This window comes from Procambarus clarkii, chromosome 89, assembly GCF_040958095.1.
Source record: "Procambarus clarkii isolate CNS0578487 chromosome 89, FALCON_Pclarkii_2.0, whole genome shotgun sequence".
NCBI lineage: Eukaryota > Metazoa > Arthropoda > Malacostraca > Decapoda > Cambaridae > Procambarus > Procambarus clarkii.
The window spans coordinates 18293-44214 of record NC_091238.1 but is presented as its reverse complement, the minus strand read 5'-3'; the positions used below and the strand labels follow the sequence as shown (position 1 = coordinate 44214).

General features: G+C 41.0%; 1 long non-coding RNA gene across 3 annotated transcripts; it reads right to left on the bottom strand.

The window, feature by feature from the left end:
- Positions 1–539: 539 nt before the first annotated feature.
- LOC138359126 (uncharacterized) lies at positions 540–9434 on the bottom strand. Of its 3 annotated transcripts, XR_011225758.1 has the most exons (4): positions 8869–9434; positions 8124–8359; positions 3396–3502; positions 540–1170 (listed from the first exon to the last, which is right to left on the bottom strand). It is a non-coding gene; the product is annotated as an uncharacterized lncRNA (long non-coding RNA). The 3 variants fall into 3 exon arrangements; XR_011225759.1 differs by lacking the exon at positions 8124–8359 and having other exon boundaries at positions 546–1170; XR_011225757.1 differs by lacking the exon at positions 8869–9434 and having other exon boundaries at positions 546–1170; positions 8124–8834.
- Positions 9435–25922: the final 16488 nt, after the last annotated feature.

Genomic DNA, 25922 nt, shown 5'->3' with positions numbered 1-25922 from the left:
GAGAGCCAGAAAGAGAGAGAGAGAGAGAGAGAGAGAGAGAGAGAGAGAGAGAGAGAGAGAGCCAGAGAGAGAGAGAGAGAGAGAGAGAGAGCGAAAGAGCCAGAGAGAGCGAGAGAGCCAGAGAGAGAGAGAGCCAGAGAGAGAGAGAGAGAGAGAGAGAGAGAGAGCCAGAGAGAGAGAGAGAGAGAGAGAGAGAGAGAGAGAGAGAGAGAGAGAGAGGGAGGGAGGGGGAGGGAGGGGGAGAGAGAGAGAGAGAGAGAGAGAGAGAGAGAGAGAGAGAGAGAGAGAGAGAGAGAGAGACAGAGAGAGAGAGAGAGCCAGAGAGAGCAAGAGAGAGAGAGAGAGAGAGAGCCAGAGAGAGAGAGAGCCAGAGAGAGAGAGAGCCAGAGAGAGAGAGAGAGCCAGAGAGAGAGAGAGAGCCAGAGAGAGAGAGAGAGAGAGAGAGCCAGAGAGAGAGAGAGAGCCAGAGAGAGAGAGAGAGAGAGAGAGCCAGAGAGAGAGAGAGAGAGAGAGAGCCAGAGAGAGAGAGAGAGAGAGAGAGCCAGAGAGAGAGAGAGAGAGCCAGAGAGAGAGAGAGAGAGCCAGAGAGAGAGAGCAAGAGAGCCAGAGAGAGCGAGAGAGAGAGAGAGAGAGAGAGCCAGAGAGAGAGAGAGCCAGAGAGAGAGAGCAAGAGAGCCAGAGAGAGAGAGAGAAAGAGAGAGACAGACAGAGACAAAGACACACACACAACAAAAGAGGAGACAGAACAAAATTAAGGCAAGGAGAGAGAAGACAGAACAGAAACAACAGAGAGAGGAGAGAAATGAGAAATCATTGAAGAGAAGGGGAAGAGAAACACAAGATAAGAAAAAGATACAAGAAAAATATACAAGATAAAAATGACATAAATGAATACCACAAATATAAAAAGTAAAGGAAGAGAGAAGCTAGAAGAGACAGGAAACGAGAGGTGTTAGAAGAGAGGAGGAAAGGAGAGATTAAAAGACAAGAAAAACAGGAGAGAAACGTAAAAGAAATAAAAAAAAGGGACATTTGTGAGGAGAGAAAATAAAGAGACCAGAGAAGACCATATATCAAGAGTGTGAGGATAAAGACTTATATATTTTCTTAGTAGACATCCTCTGGCTCTTGTTGCCCTTCTTGTATACGAATTGTACTTGCAAGTTTTCCCTGAAAAGATATTAACAAAATTAATATTTAATTATTTATTTATATAAATTACACACACACAAACTTACATATATATATATATATATATATATATATATATATATATATATATATATATATATATATATATATATATATATATATAATATATATATATATATATAATATATATAGACCAGAGACCAATTATATATATATATATATATATATATATATAATTTCGTAAACCTCACCCTGTAAACATTCATGTTTCTACATGTTAAACAAGCTACGAGGATGAGGGAAGGGGATGTTCCCTCCATGCTGGATATTATATTTACCAGGAAAGAGAAAGATATATTTATCATTCAGTACCTCCCTCCTTTGGTACCTCCCTCCTTTTACCCAAGTGACATGGTCACTTGGGTAAAAGTGACCATGTCTTTTTGGGAATAAAGTATGCAATGCATTATAATCTGGAAGAAAATGAGCTTGAAGCAGTTGAAAAACCTGACTTGTGGAGAGGTCATTATGGGGAACTCAGATATTTCCTTAAGGAATTTGACAAACACTTGCTGTTAGGACATGAAGTAAATGAGATGTATGTCAAGTTTTGTGAAATACATGATAATGGCACAACAAAATTTATACTAAAGCAGAGATGCAGAACTAGGAAAAGGGGAAAAATTGCCCAAACATACAAGCAATACAAAGATGCGAGAAACAACAATAGCAGTAAGGAGAGGGGCAGAAAGACTATGACTTTCGGTCATATTCAACAACACAAATATACATACACACACACACATTATTGGAAAAAATTGGAATTGGAATATTGGAAAAAATAATTAAAACTAAATGGGTAGAACACCTGGAGAGAAATGATATAATTTCAGACAGACAGTATGGTTTTCGATTTGGAAGATCCTGTGTATCGAATTTACTCAGTTTCTATGATCGAGCAACAGATATATTACAGGAAAGAGATGGTTGGGTTGACTGCATCTATTTGGACCTAAAAAAGGCATTCGACAGTTCCACATAGAGAGGTTGTTCTGGAAACTGGAAAATATTGGAGGGGTGACAGGTAAGCTTCTAATATGGATGAAAAATTTTCTGACATAGAAAAATGAGGGCAGTAATCAGAGGCAATGTATCGGACTGGAGAAATGTCACAAGTGGAGTACCACAGGGTTCAGTTCTTGCACCAGTGATGTTTATTGTCTACATAAATGATCTACCAGTTGGTATACAGAATTACATGAACATGTTTGCTGATGATGCTAAGATAATAGGAAGGATAAGAAATTTAGATGATTGTCATGCCCTTCAAGAAAACCTGGATAAAATAAGTATATGGAGCACCACTTGGCAAATGGAATTTAATGTTAATAAATGCCATGTTATGGAATGTGGAACAGGAGAACATAGACCCCACACAACCTATACATTATGTGAGAAATCTTTAAAGAATTCTGATAAAGAAAGAGATCTAGGGGTGGTTCTAGATAGAAAACTATCACCTGAGGACCACATAAAGAATATTGTGCGAGGAGCCTATGCTACGCTTTCTAACTTTAGAATTGCGTTTAAATACATGGATGGTGATATACTAAAGAAATTGTTCATGACTTTTGTTACGCCAAAGCTAGAATATGCAGCTGTTGTGTGGTGCCCAACAACAGAAGTTGGCCCATATCTTAAGAAGCACATCAACAAACTGGAAAAGGTGCAAAGACATGCTACTAAGTGGCTCCCAGAACTGAAGGGCAAGAGCTACGAGGAGACGTTAGAGGCATTAAATATGCCAAAACTAAAAGACAGAAGAGGTGATATGATCACTACATACAAAATAGTAACAGGAATTGATAAAACCGACAGGGAAGATTTCCTGAGACCTGGAACTTCAAGAACAGGAGGTCATAGATTGAAACTAGCTTAACACAGATGCTAAAGAAATATAAGAAAATTCACTTTCGCAAATAGAGTGGTAGACGGTTGGAACAAGTTAGGTGAGAAGGTGGTGGAGGCCAAGACTGTCAGTAGTTTCAAAGCGTTATATGACAAAGAGTGCTGGGAAGACGGTCTCATCCTTTAACTACACTTAGGTAATTACACACACACACACACATACATATTATATATATATATATATATATATATATATATATATATATATATATATATATATATATATATATCGGACAATTAGTAAAAAAAAAAAAAAAAAATTTAAATTATTTTACCTTGTACCTAGATCCACCAGGCCTGTTTGGTGCCTGTTTCAGTACTTCAGACATCTGGAAGGTCACATCCTCCTCCTCAACTTGTGGATGTGCGTTGATAGATGATTCTGTAAAATTAAGTTATTTATATAATAATAAATTCAGTATAACAATAATATTCTGTAAAATTAAAAGTAATTTATACATCAATCAGATAAAACTCTCCAGAGATGGTGATACACAACATATAAAGGACAAGTTTCAGAACAAAATATGCATTTAGGAATAAGGTTTTGTACATGTAGGTAGCACATGAGAAAATAAGTGGAAGGTGATCAAGTTTATATTAACATGTTAATGACTTTGTTAAGGCTTTGCAAGAATGAAAAAATATTAATAATATAATATCACCTACCAATTAATTGTACATCATTTATAAGTCAATTATTTGCATTATTATTATTCAATACTAATGATATAAAAATGCATTTTGTAATCTACTATTTATGCAAGTATTAAGCACAGGATCATGAAATAAACTGCAAAATACTGTAATGGATAAACCAATTAAGTTTACATTTTCCTATAGCTAAGTCAGTCAGTTCTATTAGCAGCAGAGAACAATTATGCCCAACCTCTATTAAATGAAACAATCTTAAGAGCAAGTGATAGAAATATAATAAATATAAAAATATAATATTGTTCATATCTTCATTATTCTTCGAACTGTGGTTGCACAATCAGACCCACGTACACTGGTTAAAAGCATCACCTAAAAGCAACAACAAAAATGTAGTACACTGACGAATTTTGAATATATATATATATATATATATATATATATATATATATATATATATATATATATATATATATATATATATATATATATATATATATTAGTTGATTTTATACCCGCATTAGGTCAGGTGATAATACAATGAAGGTGAAAACATGGGGGGATACATAAGGGATAAACATAGGGGCTGCAGAAGGCTTATTGGCCCATACGAGGCATCTCCTATCTAAACACAAAGATTAATCCAGTGTAATTGGCCTGTTATGTTGTAACATAACATATATATATATATATATATATATATATATATATATATATATATATATATATATATATATATAGATATATATATATATATATATATATATATATATATATATATATATATATATATATATCTATATATATATATATATATATATATATATATATATATATATATATATGTTATATATATATATATATATATATATATATATATATATATATATATATATATATATATATATGTATATATATATATATATGTATACCATATACATATATATGCTATGTTGTATGCTACAACTTGGCTGATAATAAAGCCATTCACAACTGCAGGCCTAATAAAAAAAGGAGGTGGCATAGCAATATCTTACAAAGATACCTTCATCTGCAATAGTCTCATTAGTAATAGAGACGACTATTGTGAATATACCTTTGCCAAGTTCTCCAGTAAATCCCTTAAATCCTCCTTGACTATAAGTGCCATCTATAGATTTCCCAATACCGACATAGCTTCATTCTCAGATAACGTAAGGAATCTTATCATAAATAACAATCTCAACAAAAATCAAACCAACTTAGTGGTTTGTAATGGTGAACAAAACATGCAGATACTTATATATAACCTGTGAATAGAGTGTAATAACACCAAAACTATTTGTTTATTGTTTTATGACCATAATAATTGAATCACTAATATGATTCACTAATATATAATCCTAATAATAATCACTAATATATAATCCATTGAGCATGCTGCATCTCTTTCAGTCTCTTTGCAATTTGAACAAGAGGGTTTTTAATTGATCGAACCATATTCTTAAAGTAAAGTAAATGAGATGTATTCCATATTTTGCAAAATATACGATGAAGGCACACAAACATTCATACCAAAACTGAAGGGCAGGATTTATGAGGAGACATTAGAGGCATTAAATATTCCAAACTAGAAGACAGAAGGAAAAGAGGAGATATGATCACTACGTACAAAACAGTAACAGGAATTGATAAACTTGATAGGGAAGATTTCCCGAGACCTGGAATTTCAAGAACAAGAGGTTATAGATTTAAACGAACTAAACAAAGATGCCGAAGAAATGTAAGACAATTCACTTTTGCAAACAGAATGGTAAACGGTTGGAACATGTTAGGTGAGAAGGTGGTGGAGGCCAAATCCGTCAAAAGTTTCAAAGCATTATATGACAAAGAGTGCTGGGAAAATGGGACACCACGAGTGTAGCTCTCCATCCATCTGATTGATAACCCAAATGAATTTTTCATGGATATGATACCAACATCAAATCATAAATCAGATGTGATCCTATCCCCACTGGATTTTGAAGAAGCCATAGACAGTATGCCTATGCACTCTGCACCAGGCCCTGACTCTTGGAACTCTATATTCATCAAGAACTGTAAAAAACGTTATCGCAGGCCCTTCACATTCTTTGGAGACAAAGCCAAGATACTGGCATTGTCCCTGACATACTAAAAACAGCAGAGATAGCACCGCCCCATAAAGGAGGAAATAAGGCAGAGGCAAAAAACTACAGACCGATAGCACTAACATCGCACATCATAAAAATCTTTGAGAGAATGCTAAGAAGTAAGATCACAAAATACATGGAATCACAGCATCTCCATAACCCCAGACAACATGGTTTCAGAACAGGGCGCTCTTGCCTATCACAGTTGCTGGACCACTCTGACATGGCACTAGATGCCATGGAAGACAAACAAAACGCTTTGACAAAAAAAAGCCTTTGACAAATGTGACCATTGTGTTATTGCACATAAAATGCGTTCAAAAGGAATTACCGGAAAAATAGGCAGATGGATATACAACTTCCTGACTAATAGAACCCAATGTGTAGTAGTCAACAAAATAAAATCTGGACCATCAACCGTAAAGAGCTCAGTCCCCAAGCGTACTGTGCTTGCTCCAATACTTTTTCTCATCCTCATATCGGACATAGACAAGGACACAACCTATAGTACTTGATCATCCTTTGCAGATGACACTAGAATCTTCACGAGAGTAGGCAACATAGAGGACACGGCAAACCTCCAATCAGATGTAAATCAGGTCTTTCTATGGGCTACAGAAAATAACATGGTGATTAACGAACATAAGTTTCAGCTCATGCGCTACGGAAAAAATAAAAAATATAAAAACGGAAACCACTTACAAAACTCAGTCAAATCATAACATTGAACGGAAAAGCAACGTAAAGGATTTGGGTGTACTGATGTCAGAAGGCCTTACATTTAAAGAACACAATAAAGTAGCCGTCACAACTGCAAGAAAAATGACAGGATAGATAACAAGAACTTTTCACACTAGAGATGCTATACCGATGATGATAGTTTTCAAGACGCTAGTGCTCTCTAGAGTGGAATACTGCTGCATAATGAAAGCCCCTTTCAAAGCTGGAGAAATTACTGACCTATACTTATGCATTTATCTTCGGTTTAACACAACAGGCACCAGACACACGCTAGGCATCATACACACTAGGATAAAACAAACATTAGGCTGGAAGTCAGAAAAGAATTCAAAGAATTTTACTGGAAAGGCTTGCTGTTAGGAAAGGAAGTAATTGAGATGAATTAATGCACAGTATGTCAATTTTGTGAAATATATGATAAAGGAACAAAAACATTTATACCAAAACAAAGATGCAGAACTAGGAAACAGGATTTGTTCAACTGAAATTTCAAGACGGACAGAGACCAAAAGACACAAAAATGGAATCAATATACGAAGAGGCCAAACCCCCAAACATACCAGTAATACAAAGAGAAACAACTACACGGCAGTGAGGAGAGAGGCAGAAAGAAATTTTGAAAAAAAGGAACAAACAAATGTAAAGTAGAACAAATCATATTCTATAAATACAGCAACAACCAATTGCAGGTAAAGGATAATATTCAGAGCTTTTAAATGCATGGATGGCGAAATACTCAAGAAATTGTTCACGACTTTTGTTAGACCAAAGTTGGAATATGCAGCGGTTGTATGGTGCCCATATCTTAAGAAGCACATAAACAAACTGGAAAAGGTGCAAAGACATGCTACTAAGTGGCTCCCAGAACTGAAGGACAAGAACTATGAGGAGAGGTTAGAGGCATTAAATATACCAAATATACTACACAAATATATATACTACACATGCACAATAAACTACCCTACACAGGCTGAGTATGGTGTGTACAATAAATTATTAGCTAAAAGATAAGACTGAGTTTGTATAAATGGGGGTTAAGTCAGAGTGGGAAAATGTAAGTGGAGTGCCTAAAAACCCTGTCCTGGGACCTCTGTAATTCATAATATATACAAATAATTTAGACTCGGGTTTGATCAGCAATATTTGAAAATTTCCAGACGATACAAAAGGGATTTTTTTCTGGATTCAGGATTATTTTTTTATGGCTGAAAACAGGTTTTCAGCAATAAAAGAAATACAGTATTGCTGGAACAACCGTCGACATCTTCAAGAGAAAACCTGAACATCTTCAAGAAGTGAAGATGACCTTGAGAAGAAGTATAGGTTGGGAGAAGTATAGGTTAGGAATTGTCTCCAAAGAATTCTCAAAGAATTACTCGTTATTGCTATCCAAGATAATTAGACGAGCCAAAGCTAAATACTACGAAGATAAATTTACCCAAATAAAGAGTACCTTACCTAAAAATATGTATGTACCTTACGTAAATAAACATTTGATTTTGAAGTGCCGGACAAACAAGGCTGTGGTGGATATGTGGGCCTGAGGGGCCTGTCCAAGCAACAGCCTGTTGGATCAAGCTCTCACATGTCAAGCCTGGCCTTGGAAGGGCTTGGTGAGTAGAACAACTACCAGAACCCTATAATGCATGTATCAAGGTGTCCAGGCAGTGAGCACCACATAATGCAGTGCAGTCCTGTAAGAATAAGCACAGTAAGTATGGGCATGGAGGGGGTGCAGCAGTGGCTTGTGAAGGGCTGGAGAGTAAATGGACATGCCCAGGGGTAAAAAGCATTAGGGTAACAGAACATAGCCCATAAAAATAGTAATGACAATGAATGAATAATTATATGAATGCAATAATACTTCATATCTCAATAGGAAAACTAAGCAGGGTGCAAGACAAGGTACTGGTGGTGATAGTGGTTGGTACAAGTCCTCACATCCCCACAGACACCAGTAACAGCCCTCACCTCCCAACACAGTACCCTTGTAGCGAGTTAATCTTATACTCGCTTCATTATCTTATAGCATAACTAATTAACACTAATTACAGAAGCTACACAGGTGATACTTTGGTGTGAGTTGAGCGCACTGAGCGTCGGTATCGCTACACCCTTGTTCCTTAACAACCCTTTGGACCTTTATTACAGAAAAATAGAATCAATTAATTTAATAAAATATAAAATATAAGTGCTTACTTACGATAATACTATCGGTGGAACACAAAATCTTCTTCTTCTTGATAGTAGGTGCAGTTTGCATGAAGGGTTAGTCCTCGCCATGACTGAACTGACGACAAAATGGCCGATGTGTTGATATGGCGTCAGTTGACGCTGTGACGTCACAGGTGAGGGACGCTTTGCGCATTACTCCCTCGTACTTAAAAAGTACTACAGGTACTTTTTGGTTTTATTTTTGAATATGGCAGAAGTTGGACAGCTTTTCAAATCATTATAAGGGAGTGAGTTCCATAAACTAGGTCCCTTTATTTACATAGAGTGTTTACATAGATTAAGTTTGACTCTGGGGATATCAAAGAGATATTTATGTCTGGTGGGGACGTGGCCATGTGTTCTATTACATCTGTCCAGGAAGAGTTTCAGAACAGGGTTTGCAGTTAGAAAAAGGGCTTTATAAACGTAATTTACACAGGAGAATGTATGGAGTGAATTTGTTTAGCATGTTTAAGGATTTGAACAAGGGAGCTGTGTGTTGTCTGAAGGTAGAGTTAGTTATTGTCCTGATAGCAGATTTTTACTGGATGATGATGGGCTTGAGGTAGTTTGCAGAGGTTGAACCCCAAGCACAAACGCCATAAGAATGATAGGGATAGATAAGTGCATAATAGAGTGAGAGGAGAGCAGAGTAGGGTACATAATATCTGATCTTAAACAGTATACCAACTGTTTTAGAAACCTTTTTAGTTATGTGTTGTATATGGGTGCGGAAGTTGAGTCTCTTGTCTAAGTATAGGCTAAGAAACTTTCCATCATTTTTATTGCTAATGTTTACATTATCTATCTGAAGCTGAATTGCATTTGTTGATTTGTTTCCAAATAAGATATAGTAGGTCTTTTCTATGTTTTGTGTGAGGCTTGTTGGTTGACAACCACAAGTAGACTTTTTTTAATTAATTGTTTACAACATTATTTAACAGGAGTGGGTTGGGGTCAGAGTAGATGAGTAGTATCATCAGCCAACAATATAGGTTTAAGTATGTTAGAGACATTAGGGAGATCATTGATGTATATAAGAAACAGGAGGGTCCTATAGGATGCTGCTCTGTGGCACCTTTACGGTAATTAAGTGGTAGAGTGGGAGAGGTTATATCATTGATGGCTTCATATTGGTGTCTGTTACTAAGATAGGATCGGATATAGTTTAGGGCAAGGCCACGGATTCCATAATGGTGGAATTTAAGTAAGAGGTAGTTATGGTTAACAGTATCAAAGGCCTTTCTCAGGCCGATGAAGAGTTCAATTGGAAACTCACTTTTGTCAAGGGCTGAGAAGATTAAGTCAAGCAGACTAACAATAGCATCATTGGTACTCTTTTGGGAGCGGAAGCCAAGCTGACAGGGACTTAGTATATTGAATTTTACAAGATTGGAGTAGAGCTGTTTGTAAAAAAAAAAAAAAATAATTTTGATAATATAGGTAGATTCGATATGGGTCTGTAATTATTTATGTCTGCCGTGTTACCTCCTTTATGAACTGGCGTTACTCTTGCTTTTTTAAGGATATCAGGGAAGGTATGACACTCTAGGGATTTGTTGAACAGCAGTGCTATGGATGGTGCAAGGGCATGGGAGGCACGCCTGTGTACCATCGATGGTATTTCACTAATGTTCCCAGCTTTGGTTTTTAGCGAGTGAATGATGGACACAACATCTGTAGGGCTGACCGGAGAGAGGAGAAGAGAGTTTGGATAGCTGCGTGAAAGATATGTGGTAACATATGTCTGAGTCTCTGGGATTTTTCGGGCAAGGTGAGCACCAAACGATGAAAAGAAGCTATTAAATTCAGTTGCTGTTTCAAGATCTGTTGCAGGTGTATAACCATCCTTGGAGATTTTTATCTTATTATGTAAATGTTGTTTAGCTCCTAGGATGGTAGAGATGGCTCTCCATGTGCTTTTTATGTTGCCTTTTGCTTCTTTGAATCTATTCTCGTAATAGGAACGCTTTGCTCTTATTATACTGGTAAGCACTGATGCATACCTCTTAACTACTTCTTTTCCAACTAGGCCAATCCTAAGTTTTTTTTCATATTCATATTTCTTGTCGATTGCTTTAAGTATGCCATTAGTGAGCCAGGGATTATTTAACCTTTTTGCCAGTTACTTGCTTGGTGAGGAGAGGACAATAAGTATTGTAAAGGCTTTAAATTTTGGAAAGAGGCTAGTTAACGAATTATTATCCTGTGTATTGATAAATTTAGATTCCCAGTTTACATTGTGGAGGGCATTTGTGAGATTGCCTATTGCCGCTTCACATTGTAACCTAAAGGTAATTTTCTTGTTACCTGGTGGTGTTATGGCCATGTTCGCTACAAGGAAGGTAGGATAGTGGTCAGTTGTTCTGTCAGTGATTATACTTGATGTAAGAGGAGCTGTTATGTTGGTCCATCAGTGATCCAGGGTAGTCGCAGATGTTTGAGTGACTCGGGTGGGCCTGGTGATTGCGGGGATGAGCATACAGGAATTCATGCTGTTGAGGAAACAGTCTACTTGAGGGTTATTTTGTAGCCCTAGGTCAATATTGAAATCACCTCTGAGAACTATGTGATTTTTGTTGAGATTATTGTTTATGATAAGGTTCCTCAAGTTGTTATTGTATTTGTGTCTAGCTTCAGACACAAGCATGTTACAGTTATGTCTTAAAGAGTTGAGAGCAATTAAGGATGATAAAGAGTCACTTACAACTAATGTATCAAGTTTGGATACTTGTACACATTTCAGTGCAAGGAGCAAGGCAAATAGTTCAGTCTGAAGGGTAGAGGCCCAGTTGTTTATACGGACTCCCCACTCAAAATATAAGTCATATCCTATTGCCAGGACAACTGCACTTCCAGCTGCACCCGTTGGGCGCTGTAGGAAACCTTCAGTGTATATGATTTGAGAGAGAGAATGCTCTGTGGACAGAGCATCAATATGGCTTAAGACGTTGAGCTTTGCCTCAAGACAAAGCTGGGACTGATCTCTAATTTGCTCCTTTGATGGAAAGGGAGGGATTAAAATTGAAAAGGGTGTAATTTCCTACAGTGCAGGAAAGTGCTATTGTTGTCTCTCTTGGTACAAATTATAAATCTGATACTTTCTGAGTTCAGTTCCAATTTTATTTATCTATTTGAAACAATGTTTACATTCAATAAAGAAATTCTGGAGGGCTTCTGTGCAACGGTTAGGATGAGCTAGCCTAAGCATTTTTATACCAATTTGACAGTTATTTTCAGTAACACGATAAACAACGCTCGGAATATTAAGTTCCTTTCTCATATTAAGTATCTTTGTGGTACGAAGGCACCCAAGGATTATCCTCAAGGCTTCGTTCTGCAATTTTTCAAGCCCTCCAAGCTTTCTTTCAGGATGCCTTAAAGTTAGTTTAGTTCATTTATTATGCACCCCATACCCATCTTGTGGGCGGTAGTGGAAAGGGTTGCAGAGGCACATAATGGGCTCAGGGACTGAACCCAACAATTCATTTAGCTAAGCAAGTTACAATCTTGATGAGCTAGTTACAAAATTCAGTATAAGTCGTCACATCAACAATAGGTTCGAGATCGATCACAAGTACAGTTTCTAAATTAAGCAACTGACATATGTGGAGAGCTAGTGTCACAATTGATATGTTTGTCCTGCACACCGCTCCCCATCCAGTGGGCAGCGGTGGATAGGTTACAATCACTTAGTTACTACTTACAGTTAGCAAACTGGGGATATTTGGCTAAAATTTCTGGTACCAGATCATTTTGAATGAAATATTGACACATCGTTGGTACATTGGTTATAGAATTGTCTCTGAATTCACTATCACATAGTGACGAAGGGGTGTGCAAATAATTTTGTTGACAGTTAACATTTGGTCAGGTCTACATCGGCAGATAATGAGAATTCCCAGAAATACTTGTAACCGAGTCTAAGCCGAGCAGTAGTAACATCTAGAAGTCTGCTGATTTTATTGGATGAACTATAGATGTGTGGCTCCTTTTGCATAATAGTATTGAACGAAAGTTAATCTCCCCAAACACTTTCGCGTTTTGGGCAAGTTACCCCTCCACTCTCTCCATTTTTGTTTGGACATTCCCTGGTAGTGTGCGGAAATACTGAAAAGTGTATACTCTTTTCAACTTTGTCACCTTAATTCTCGTCCTATGTCTTTCATTTTGGTATCAATGCGTTCGCAATAGAATTCCCAACAGAACTATGTGCATATAATGTCAAAGACAGCAGCGCGCTCCACCCGCCGACAAGATGAATGTAGGCCAAGGGTACCAGAAAAAGAAAGCTGAGCCACCCTCAGGCAACTCTCATTACATTAGAGAGTGTGATAATACTGAAAAGTGTATACCCTTTTCAACTTTGTTACCTCAATTCTTATCCTAGTTTTTTCAATTTGGCATCAATGTGTTCGCAATAGAATTCTCTACAGGACTAAAGGCATATAAACTCCAAAAGCCCGGCTTACCATCCGCAACAAACAGAGTAAGCGAGAGTGTGTTACCAGGGAGCGCACAAGAGCGATAAAATGTATACACTCTTTTCATTTTGGTCACCCCAATTTTCATCCTAGGTCTTTCATTTTGGTATCAATGTGTTAGCAATAGAATTATCTACAGGTTTAAATGCATATAAACTCCAAAAGCAAGGTGTACCATCCGCACAAAACAGAGAAAGTGAGAGAAAGTAACCCGGGAGCACTCTAGTGCAATGTAATGTGAACACTCTTTTCACTTTGGTTACCTCAATTCTCGTCATATGTCTTTCATTTTGGTATCAATGTGTTCGCAATTGTATCTGCTGGCATTTTACCCTTTGCTTGGATCTGAAGGGTTTTAGGCTCACCACGATGCAATCTGATAGTACCACAGGTGTATATACCTATCTTCAAGCAGCAATTCACTCATTCAAACCGACTTATAATAGTTATCCATATATAAATGGTAATCTTTGTTCTACCTGTTAACCTGTCATATGAAGAAAGATTGTCAAAGCTTATATTACATTCTCTAGAAAAGCAAAGAATTAGGAGTGACATATGGTAGAGGTGCACAATGGGATGAATGGACATAACAAAGGGGACATTAATGGGGTATTAAAAGTAGCAACACAAGACAGAACTCGAAACAAAGTGTAAAAATTGGAAAAATTTAGATTTAGGAAAGAACTGCATGAGTAAATACACTGGGTTTGTACCTTAAGGTTCATGTATGCAATATTACAGAGTTCCAGTTAACTCCCATGCATGCAATTACTTTATGTTATGTTTATGTTTTTTATGTTAAAATGTTTTTGTTGATTTGTTTGTATATTTTCATAAGTAAAGCATGCTTACCGTCTTATTCCAAGTTTTATGATAACTTTACAAGGTTTAAAACATAAAGTTCAATATATATTCTGGTTTTCACACAGGAATTATACCTTAATATAACATCATAATAACGTAATGATGTCGTGTAAATAACGTTATACTGACGTCATATAAATGTTATATTTATGTTATAAGAACGTAAATTGGATAGCTTTACAGAAAGTAAACAAAAAAAACTAAATGTTGACTGAAAATTATTTATTCTTAAATATAAAGCATGAAAACATTATAATACCATAGCATTCACTATTATTTTTAAATTTTTACATAAATCTTAAAAAACTGTGTCTCAAGAATATATGTTTTTAGTTATATCCTTTGGTTTTAAGAACATCAGATATACGTATTTATGTCAAAAGTTACAGTATTACCTTTGTGGAACCATTTAAAAACGTCCACAAACGTTCTGTGTTTGCTGGGTGGTAGGCATAATACAGCAGAAACAATATAAGATTGGTTGCAATGACAGCTTGAATGGTAGTTGACAAAAATTGGTAGTCACAATACAGCATATGGCTAGCACATAAAAGAAGACAGCAATGAACACAATGATAAAGTTGTTTGAAATTACATAAAAATTAGGAGATTGGGTAACACTAGGTACAGAGCAAATTTAAAGCTCAGTGTAGGAAACTAAGAAGATGAAGTTAGGTACTTTTTGGTTTTGCTTTTAAATAAGGCAAAAGTTTTACAGTTTTTCAATTCACTAGGGAGTGAGTTCCATAAACTAGGTCCCTTAATTTGCATAGAGTGTTTACACAGATTAAGTTTGACCCTGGGGATATCAAAGAGATATTTATTTCTGGTGTGGTGATAATGGATCCTATTACATCTGTCCAGGGAGAGTTTCAGAGCATGGTTTGCATTTAAGAACAGGGTTTTGTAAATGTAGTTGACACAAGAGAATGTGTGGAGGGAGTTAATATTTAGCAAGTTTAGGGATTTAAACAAGGGAGCTGAGTGTTGTCTGAAAGCTGAGTTAGTTATCATTCTGATAGCAGATTTTTGCTGTGTGATGATGGGCTTAAGGTGGTTTGCAGTGGTAGACCCCCATGCACAGATACCATAATTAAGATAGGGGTAAATTAGTGCATAATATAGTGAGAGGAGAGCAGAGTTAGGAACATAATATCTGATTTTGGAGAGTATACCAACTGTCTTAGAGACTTTCTTAGTTATGTGTTGAATGTGGGGTGCTGAAGTTGAGTCTCTTGTCTAGGAATAGGCTTAAACTAATATCTTTGAGCAAATTCTTAAACAAAGTTTTAGAGAAATAATTAAATGTAAAATTGATAAAAAGTGTTTAACAGGTACATTACAGCTTAACTTTACAAGTACAGATGATTTTAAGTAGGATAATTACAGTAAAATTGTCAAAAAATTGTTTACAGGTACGATGCAAGAATTTTCGACACAAAAGCAGATCAGAACAATACACAATAATGAACAAGGAATCCTAAGTACAATTAGGAAAACATCTCAGGGTTATACATTGGATTACTGAAGCACAATATGAGGATCATTACAAATAGTAATGCAGTAGAATATGCACTCATATTCTATTATTAAGTTAATATTAAGTTCCTTCCTCATGTTAAGTATCTTTGTGGTACTAGGGACATCCAAGGATTATCTTCAAGGCTTCGTTCTGCAAGTTTTCAAGCCCTTTAAGCTTTCTTTCAGTCATCAAGGCAAGCAAAGATGCAACATAATCCACTAAAGATTTGATGTATGCAAAGTACATCATTTTGACAATTGTAACATTGGCACCATAGCCTGAGTGATAACCTGCAACATCTCTAAGAGGGCTTATGGAGCCTCTCATTATACTGACGACAGAGTCTGAATACAACAGGACAATACAAGACCAAGGTATTTGAATCTGTTAACATAGTCAAGCTGGGAGCCATCATACAGTTGCATCTTGCGAACAGCTCCTCCCTGCCTGGGTGGACACCCGTTTAGTATCTTTGTTTCCTCTGCTGAGATATGACTAAACTAATTTTTGTCAAGGGCAAAGTAAATTATATCAAGGAGACTAATAATTGCATCGTTGGTACTCTTTTGAGAGCGGAAGCCAAACTGACAGGGGCTAAGAATGTCGAATTTTACGAGATAGGAGTAGAGCTGTTTGTAGATAATTTTTTCAAATATTTTTGATAGTATGGGTAGGTTCGATATTGGTCTATAGTTGTTTATGTCTGCCGGATTACCTCCTTTATGAACTGGCGTTACTCTTGCGTTTTTAAGGATATCAGGGAAGGTATGACACTCAAGGGATTTGTTGAACAGCAGAGCTATAGGTGGTGCAAGGGCATGGGAGGCGCTCTTGTATACAATGGATGGGATTTCACTGATGTTCCCAGCTTTGGTTTTTAGTGAGTGTATGATGGACACAACATCTGTCGGGCTGACTGGTGAGAAGAGAAGAGAGTTTGGATAGCTGCCTGAGAGATATGTGTTGATATGTGTCTGAGTCTGTGGGATTTTACTTGCAAGGTTAGCACCAATCGATGAAAAGAAGCTATTAAATTCATTCGCCATTTCTAAGTCAGATGACAGTGTAAGGCCATCCTTAGAGAGTGTTATCTGGTTGTGGGAGTGTTGTTTAGTTCCCAGGATGTTAGAGATGGTATTCCATGTGCTTTTCATGTTGCCTTTTGCTTCTTTGAATCTAGTCTCATAGTATGAAAGTTTTGCTTTTCTTATGATACTGGTAAGCACTGATGAGTACCTTTTAACTACTTCCATTGAAACTAGGCCACTCCTAAATTTCTTTTCGTATTCATGTTTTTTGTTGATTGATTTAATTATGCCACTTGTGAGCCACGGGTTATTTTTTTCTTTTATCAGTTACTTGTTTGGTAAGGAGGGGACAGTGAGTGTTGTAGAGGCTTAGAGTTTTGGAGAGAAAGAGGTTAGTTGATGAGTTTATATCCTGTGAATTATTAAATTCAGATTCCCAGTTAATATTGTGAAGTGCATTAGAGAGATTGCCTAAAGCTGATTCACTATGTAGCCTGAATGAAAGTTTTTTGGTTTCTGGTGGTGATGTGTCCAAGTTTGCTATGAGGAAGGTAGGATAGTGGTCAGTTGTTCTGTCATAAATTACCCCAGATGTAAGGGGAGCTGTTATATTAGTCCATAGGTGATCCAGGGTAGTGGCAGATGTTTGAGTGACTCGGGTGGGCTTGGTGATTGTGGGGATTAGCATACAGGAGTGCATGCTGTTACGGAAATAGTCAACTTGAGGGTTGTTTTCAACATTCAATAAAGAAATTCTGGAGGGCTTCTGTGCAAGGGTTAGGATGAGCTAGCCTAAGCATTTTTATACCAATTTGACAGTTATTTTCAGTAACACGATAAACAACGCTCGGAATATTAAGTTCCTTTCTCATATTAAGTATCTTTGTGGTACGAAGGCACCCAAGGATTATCCTCACGGCTTCGTTCTGCAATTTTTCAAGCCCTCCAAGCTTTCTTTCAGGATGCCTTAAAGTTAGTTTAGTTCATTTATTATGCACCCCATACCCATCTTGTGGGCGGTAGTGGAAAGGGTTACAGAGGCACATAATGGGCTCAGGGACTGAACCCCACAATTCATTTAGCTAAGCAAGTTACAATCTTGATGAGCTAGTTACAAAATTCAGTATAAGTCGTCACATCAACAAGTAAGTAAGTAAGTAATTATCAAAAGAAGGAACCAAACCGGGAAGGCTATGTAGCACCATCAAATACGCAAAATAATCAGAGGGCGCTAAATATCACCAAGGATGCCAATACGAGAACAAAAACGCATAAGGCGAACGATATCAAAAGTATCCGAGTCACCAAGAATTCTATCGAGGGACAGGTGACCGCGAGGGGCGGTCGGAAAGCAAGACACACGCTCGTCCTGGAAGTCAGGACATTCAAGAAGGACATGCACGACCGTAAGAGGGACAATGCAACTAGGACAATAAGGAGCAGGGCGGCGCTCCATCAAGTGACCATGGGTTAAGCGAGTATGGCCAATACGCAACCTCGCCAGAGCTGTTTCCCACCGCCGGTTACGGTGGAAGGAGGACGGCCACGAGGAAACACAACATTTAAGAGTACGTAGCTTGTTACCAGTAACAGACAACCAAGAAGCCTGCCAACGGGTAAGAACTGAGGAATGGATAACTGGGTAAAAGTCGGAATACGGAATGCCTTTACGAGAGATGGGACAAGAGCGGACAGCTTCCTTAGCAGCAGCATCCGCACGCTCATTTAAAGACACACCAATATGGCTGGGAACCCAACAAAACTCAACCGACTTAAATTTACTGTGAACGAGAAACAGCCAATGCTGGATCTCGACAACTACTGGATGAACCGGATTAAAGAACCCGAGAGCCATGAGAGCACTACGAGAGTCAACAACAACCACAAAGGAAGACTGACAACGAGAAAGCAGGAGACGAAGAGCATAGAGAATAGCATAAAGTTCTGCTGTAAAGATGCTAGTCTCCGGAGGCAAGCGACACATATAAGTGCGATCAGGAAAAACAACAGAGTAGCCAACACCGTCCGCTGACTTAGACCCATCGGTGAAGACAGAAACGGAGCGGGAGTGAGAAGAAAAGTGCTCGAGGAAAAGGCGTTTTAGAACCGTAGGAGGGGTAAAAGCTTTAGTGATACGGGTCAAGGAAGTACAAAACCGCGGAAGAGGGACCCTCCACGGGGGCAAAGAAGGAACAACACGAGGAGAAACATCAGAAATACGAACGGAGAGAGAATCCTGTAGGCGAGATAACCGGACAGAAAGAGGGAGGTGGTGAAGAGGAACAGGAACCGCAGGAGGGGTAAAAGTTAAAGCACGACAGAGGCGAGAGGAAGGATGTTGCAAGGACCGCGCAAGATAGCGAAGACAGTAGCGATCACGGCGGTCCTGGAGAGACAGGAAGCCAGTGTCAACATACAAGCTAAGGATGGGAGTCGAACGAAAGGCACCAGAACTGAGGCGCAACCCAGTATGGTGCAAAGCATCAAGACGGCGAAGAGTAGAAGGAGAAGCAGACGAGTAAGCAGGGCAACCATAATCGAGCTTAGACAGGACGAGAGAGGAATGTAAAGCAAGGAGAGTGCGCCTATCTGCCCCCCAAGAAGTATGGGACAAGACCCGAAGGAGGGTAAGGGCCTTAGAGCACTCAACACGGAGGTAAGAGATATGGGGAGACCAAGACAAACGAGTGTCAAGGAATAACCCCAAAAGCTTCGCGGAATCTTTGTATTCAAGGGGATGACCATAAAGTGACAAAGAGGGACGAAGAACAACCCGTTTCCGCGTAAAAGTCATGGCACAAGTCTTAGAAGTAGAGAACTTGAAGCCATGACCTGTGGCCCAAGACGACACGGCATCAATTGCAAGTTGAAGCCGGCGTTGAAGGAGAGGCGAATCATCACCCTGACAACAAAGGGTAAGATCATCGACATAGAGAGCGGAGAAGACACCAGAAGGAAGAGAGGAACGAAGACCATTGAGGGCAACAAGAAAAAGAGTAGTGCTCAGAACACTACCCCGGGGCACACCTTCGTATTGCTGAAAAGAGGGAGAGAGAGCGGTACCAAGGCGCACCCGAAAGGAACGACGAGAGAGGAAGCTGCGGAGAAAGAGAGGGAGATGACCACGAAGGCCAAAAGAATGAAGTTGAGATAGGATATGATAACGCCAAGTGGTGTCGTAAGCCTTTTCTAGGTCAAAAAGGACGACAACAACGGAGGTCTTCGCAGCAAAAGCAGTACGAATATAGACCTCCAAGTTCACCAGGACATCTGTCGTGCTGCGGCACTTGCGGAAACCAAATTGAGAAGGGGAGAGGAGGTGATGGTGTTCCAGGAACCACATCAGACGAACGTTAACCATACGTTCAAAGAGTTTGCAGACACAACTTGTGAGAGCAATAGGGCGAAAGTCCTTAGGGGAAGTACCCAGAGACCCCGGTTTGCGAACAGGGAGGACAACGGCATCGAGCCAGTCCTCAGGGACTGACGACGACTCCCAGATCCGATTATACAGACTCAGTAAATACTGAGACGTGCTCGGAGGGAGATGGCGAAGCATCTCATAATGAATACCATCGGAGCCCGCCGCCGTAGAACCGCAGAGGGCCAGGGCAGAACGAAGTTCAGAGAGAGAGAAGGGATCATTATAGGGAAGCTGAAGATGAGTGCAGAAATCTAAAGGACGAGACTCAAGGACAGGTTTACGAAGAAGGAAAGATTGGGGAAGATGAAGACCAGAGCTAACAGAAGAAAAATGGGAACCCAGTTCGGAAGCGACCTGCAACGGGTCCGCCACAAGAGTATCATGGAGGTGAAGGACCGGTGAAACATCGGGAACGAACTTACCCGCTATCTTGCGGATACGCTTCCAGATCTGGGCCAGAGGGGTCTCGGACGTAATTGTTGAGACATAAGATGCCCAACATTCACGTTTAGCCGTACGGATGGCCCTACGGGCCACCGCACTCGCTTTCCGAAAGAAAAGAATAGAATCGGTCGTCTGCCTACGGCGGTGCCTCTTCCAGGCTGCACGCTTACAGCGGACAGCCCGAGCACAGTCCGCATTCCACCAGGGAACGCACTTCCGTGGACCCCGAGAGGAAGAGCGAGGAATAGAGCGGAGGGCAGCGTTGAAGACAGTGTCATGAAAAAGGAGGAGAGCGCGAGAGAGAGGCAGAAGGGAGAGGTCAGGGAGAGCAGCACTGAGGGTAAATAGGGTCCAGTCTGCCTTAGCAAACTGCCACCTAGGGAAAGAGAGGGAAGGGCGAAAAGAGAAAAAGGAAACAAGGATGGGGAAATGATCACTTCCATGGAGGTCATCAAGAACCTGCCACGTGAAATCTAAGTAAAGAGAAGGAGAGCAGAGAGAAAGATCAAGACAAGAAAGGGTGCGAGTCCGAGAGTCCAAATGAGTGGGCTCACCAGAATTCAGAAGAGACAGGGAAGAAGAGAGGAGAAACGGCTCAAGGAGGCGACCCCGGGTATTCGTCAGAACGTCACTCCAAAGAGAATGACGACAATTGAAGTCACCCAGTAGGAGCACAGGCTCCGGCAAGGAGTCCAGGAGGTGTTTCAAATCAGGAAGAGAGAGCGGGACACTCGGGGGGAGATAAATGGAACAAACTGTGTACCATTTCCCCACAAAGATACGAGCAGCAGAACAATGGAGAGGCGAAGGAAAAAGTAAAGGAACAAAGGGAACATCAGCCCGAATCAAAAGAGCAGAAGAATTAGAAGCCCCAGCAATGGCTGGGGGGGGGGAGAGAAAGGAATAGCCACGAAAACGACCAGGACGAGCACCAAGCATTGGCTCCTGGAGACAAACACAAAGGGGCGAAAACCGCGAAATCAGAAGTTGGAGTTCGAGGAAATTGGCGTAATAACCTCGAACGTTCCATTGAAGAATGGACAACGACGAGAAGAGAAAGGACAAAAACAGAAAACAAGGAAGAAACAAAGGCGAAAGAGCAACAGAGCACGTTAAAGAATATCAGGGTCGGGATCAGGGTCAGCAAAGTCAGGGTTAGGGGGCATGGGTAAACTGAGCAAAGACGGAGGGAAGGAAACGGGAGAACAGAGCAGAGGTGGGCGGGCAGGGTCTGGAGGAGGAGGAGGAAGAGGAGGAGACAACGGAGAGGAGCCGTCAAGGACAGCAGCAGGAGGAGGGGGAGTAGAAAGAGGGGAGCGCACCCCAGCAAGAGCAGCAACCGAAAGGGAAGCAGGGGCCAAAGAAACCTCCATAGCAGGAACAGGGGGCGCAAGCACTGAAACGGGAGGGGAAGGAGCAACAGAGCCAGAAGGAGGAGCTGAGGAAGAAAGCGAAGCCTTCTTACCCGCCGGGGAAGAGGAAGGAGAGGAGCCAGGCTTACGCTTCTGACTTAAAGAGACCGGTGTCCCAGCAACTACGTACCGGGCAACGGATTCCAGTGTCTCAACAGGAGAAGCCGAACGAGAGCACACACGATCGACGGCCGTTAGGAGAGCGATGGACATCCGCCCGCACCGACAGGCGGTGGGGAGAGCCAATAGATGGAGGAAGAGGATGGGAAGGAGGATTGGAGGGGGATGAGGAAGAAGACACAGAAGACACGACAGACCGGGTAGAAGGAAGGGGAACCCCAGACAGAGGACCAGGAGGAGGATCCTTCGGGAGAGAACCCAAAGGAACAGAGGAGGGGGCAGTGGGCGCATCAGGGTCCAAGGCCCGGAAACGGTTGTGAGTCTGAGGAAGGCGGGAAGGACGAGGAGAGGAAGAGCGCAACACGCGAGCATAGGAGATATTAGCATAAGGCGGGAGCCGGCGAACCTGGCGCCTCGCCTCAGGAAAAGATAAACGCTCCCGGTGCTTCAGGTTGAAGACGGCTGCCTCAAGCTTGTAATGGACACACGCACGGGAGAAGGTAGGATGGGCCTCACCGCAGTTGAGGCAACGAGCCTGGGGAGAAGTGCACTCCGACTTAGAGTGACCTTCGCCACCACACAAAGGACAGAGAGAGACAGTCCCGGAGCAGCGGAGGGCACCATGCCCAAACCTCCAGCACTTGTTGCAGAGCCGAGGAGAAGGAATGTACTCCTGGACAGAGCACCTGGCACCAGCAAGAATGACAGAGGGTGGAAGGGTCCTACCATCAAAGGTAATCTTCACAACCCGGAGGGGTTGACGGCGACTACCACGAGGGGGACGAGTAAACGTGTCCACCTGGAAAATAGAATGGCCCTGGGCAGCGAGGATATGGCGAATATCGTCGTGGCAGTCGCGCAGGTCCCGAACACCGGTTGCAACATGGGGTGGGAGCAAAATAGTGCCAACACTGGCATTCAATTGAGCGTTCTTCGAGACCCGAACGGGAGTCTCGCCAAGGCAGGATAAGGCAGCCAAGCGGGAAGCAGCATCCTGAGAAGGAGCAGCAACGACACGTGTACCGAGACGAGTGGGGTTGAAAGTAATAGAGGCATCCACGGAATCAATGAGATGCCGATGAAGGGAGAAATCGTCAGAAGGCGCAGAATCAAGAGGGAGGAGATCAAAATATTTGGCCCACGAAGCGGGACCAAACAAGGCTTGATAGGTAGCAGAACTGGATGGAATCGAGCGAGGGCGGCCGTGACGAGGACGGCGGTGAGAACCCCCAGAGAGAGAGGGGTTAAAAGGCGCAGTAGTTACAACTAGAGAAGGAGCCGCGCCAGGGGACGAGGTAGTCACCACTGGGGGCTTGGGGCTCGACCCAACCACAGAGGAGGGAGGGGTGCCAGGGGAAGGAGTCAGAGAGGCCAAAGGAGGAGCAAGGCCGGGGCCCAATGCAGCGGAGGCTACAGAGCCCGGTCTTCCAATACGGACCGACTCGGGGGCTTGGTCGCCCACCCCACGAGCCTGAAAAGGTAAGCCAGAAGCAGCCGAAACGGGTTATCATCTTGACGAAATTAAGAATTCACTCACGAATGTGCCCCCACACCCACCATGGAGCCACAATTAGAGGCAGGACACCCAACAAGAAGCTATCGCCGATCTTGTCGGGGCCTCCTAGGGGTGCGTCGTGAGTATACGCCCCACAAACGCCACCTTAAGAAACCGACAGTCCGTCGAGATCGGGTTCAGTGACGAAGTGGGGATTGACAATAAAAGGTTCCCCTCGCTCTCGACGTCGGGTACTGCAGTTCTACGGGTGCATGAGTATGCCTCCTCAAGCACCCGGGCGTCAAAATAGAAGAAGTCCATGGAAGAACCAGAACGAGCAAAAGGTCGGCAGGAAACGGCAAGCAGATAGGAGAAGAGGGGGGAGAAAAACGAAACAGAAGGAAAAGGAAAAGGTGCCCAGCAGAATTGGAGAGGACGGCAGCAGGAGCACAAGGCTAGAAAAGGACAGAGGACTGTCCTAAGGAGCATCACACTCCAGCAGCCGCCCACGAAGCCCCCACACGGCGACAACGAGCTGAGCGGGGAGGGGGCGTCACATCAACAATGGGTTCGAGATCGATCACAAGTACAGTTTCAAAATTAAGCAACTGACATATGTGGAGAGCTAGTGTCACAATTGATATGTTTGTCCTGCACACCGCCCCCCATCTAGTGGGCAGCGGTGGATAGGTTACAATCACTTTGTTACTACTTACAGTTAGCAAACTGGGGATATTTGGCTAAAATTTCTGGTACCAGATCATTTTGAATGAAATATTGACACATCGTTGGTACATTGGTTATAGAATTGTCTCTGAATTCACTATCACATAGTGACGGAGGGTGTGCGAATAATTTTGTTGACAGTTAACATTTGGTCAGGTCTACATCGGCAGATAATGAGAATTCCCAGAAATACTTGTAACCGAGTCTAAGCCGAGCAGTAGTAACATCTAGAAGTCTGCTGATTTTACTGGATGAACCATAGATGTGTCGCTCCTCTTGCATAATAGTATTGAACGAAAGTTAATCTCCCCAAACACATTCGCGTTTTGGGCAAGTTACCCCTCCACTCTCTCCATTTTTTTTTTGGACGATCCCTGGTAGTGTGCGGAAATACTGAAAAGTGTATACTCTTTTCAACTTTGTCACCTTAATTCTCGTCCTATGTCTTTCATTTTGGTATCAATGCGTTTGCAATAGAATTCCTAACAGAACTATGTGCATATAATGTCAAAGACAGCAGCGCGCTCCACCCGCCGACAAGATGAATGTAGGCCAAGGGTACCAGAAAAAGAAAGCTGAGCCACCCTCAGGCAACTCTCTTACATTAGAGAGCGTGATAATACTGAAAAGTGTATACCCTTTTCAACTTTGTTACCTCAATTCTCATCCTAGGTTTTTCAATTTAGCATCAATGTGTTCGCAATAGAATTCTCTACAGGACTAAAGGCATATAAACTCCAAAAGCCCGGCTTACCATCCGCAACAAACAGAGAAAGCGAGAGCGTGTTACCAGTGAGCGCACAAATGCGATAAAATGTATACACTCTTTTCATTCTGGTCACCTCAATTGTCATCCTAGGTCTTTCATTTTGGTATCAATGTGTTCGCAATAGAATTTCCAACCGGAATATATGCATGAAATGTAAAAAACAGCAGCGTGCTCCACCCGCTGACGTGATGAAAGCACAGCGGACCATCCGCACAAAACAGAGAAAGTGAGAGAAAGTAACCCGGGAGCACTCTAGTGCAATGTAATGTCAACACTCTTTTCACTTTGGTTACCTCAATTCTCGTCATATGTCTTTCATTTTGGTATCAATGTGTTCACAATTGTATCTGCTGGCATTTTACCCTTTGCTTGGATCTGAAGGGTTTTAGGCTCACCACGATGCAATCTGATAGTACCACACGTGTATATACCTATCTTCAAGCAGCAATTCACTCATTCAAACCGACTTATAATAGTTATCCATATATAAATGGTAATCTTTGTTCTACCTGTTAACCTGTCATATGAAGAAAGATTGTCAAAGCTTATATTACATTCTCTAGAAAAGCAAAGAATTAGGAGTGACATATGGTAGAGGTGCACAATGGGATGAATGGACATAAGAAAGGGGACATTAATGGGGTATTAAAAGTAGCAACACAAGACAGAACTCGAAACAAAGTGTAAAAATTGGAAAAATTTAGATTTAGGAAAGAACTGCATGGGTAAATACACTGGGTTTGTACCTTAAG